Raw genomic sequence first — 945 nt, forward strand, 5'->3', positions numbered from 1 at the left:
GGAGTATTGATGGGGAGTGAGGGGGCTCAGTGAATGGAGTATTAATGGGGAGTGAGTGAGGCTCAGTGAGTGGAATATTGATGGGGAGTGAGTGGGGCTCAGTGAATGGTGTACTCATGGGGAGTGAGAGGGGCTCAGTGAATGGAGCATTGATGGGGAGTGAGTGGGGCTCAGTGAATGGTGTATTGATGGGGAGTGAGTGGGGCTCAGTGAATGGAGTATTGATGGGGAGTGAGTGGGTCTCAGTGATGGGAGTATTGAGGGGGAGAGTGAGGCTCAGTGAGTGGAGTATTGAGGGGGAGAGTAAGGCTCAGTGAGTGGAGTATTGATGGGGAGTGAGTGGTGCTCAGTGAGTGGAGTATTGACGGGGAGTGAGTGGGGCTCAGAGAGTGGAGTATTGATGAGGAGTGAGTGGGGTTCAGTGAGTGGAATATTGATGAGGAGTGAGTGGGCTTCAGTGAGTGGAGTATTGATGGGGAGTGAGTGGGGTTCAGTGTGTGGATTACTGATGAGAATGAGGGAGTGTCAGTGAGGGAGGAGTATTGAGGAGTGAGGCCCTCTGAGTGAGGTGTATTGATCAGGGGGGCAGGGAGTGGGGTGGGGAGTGTTAATGAATGGGGAAAGGGTGAGGAGTATTGATGAGGAGGTGAGAGAGATGAGAATTGGTGTGGGAGGAGGAAGAGGGGAATATTGATGAGGGGGGTAAGGAGTATTGATAATGGCAGAGGTGAAATCTATTGGTGGGGGGGGAGGGAGACGGAATGTTGATCAGGAGGGAAGGGGTAAGAGGTATTGGTGAGTGTGGGGTGAGATATATTGATGAGGGGGTAAATAGGGGGAGGTGAATGAGGAGCATTGATGAGGAAGGTGAGAGAGGGGAATATTGATGAGAGCGGGTAGGGAGTGAGGAGTATTGATGAGGGGGGAGAGAGAGGGGGAAGGGAG

The 945-nt window shown here is 52.5% G+C and overlaps 1 protein-coding gene across 1 annotated transcript in view; it reads right to left on the minus strand.

The window, feature by feature from the left end:
• Nucleotides 1–945, minus strand: part of slc24a3 (solute carrier family 24 member 3) — a 314,482-nt gene that overhangs the window by 33,256 nt on the left and 280,281 nt on the right. The gene's annotated exons all lie outside the window — the stretch shown is intronic.

Source organism: Rhincodon typus, chromosome 9 (genome assembly GCF_021869965.1).
Source record: "Rhincodon typus isolate 14 chromosome 9, sRhiTyp1.1, whole genome shotgun sequence".
NCBI classification, from domain to species: domain Eukaryota; kingdom Metazoa; phylum Chordata; class Chondrichthyes; order Orectolobiformes; family Rhincodontidae; genus Rhincodon; species Rhincodon typus.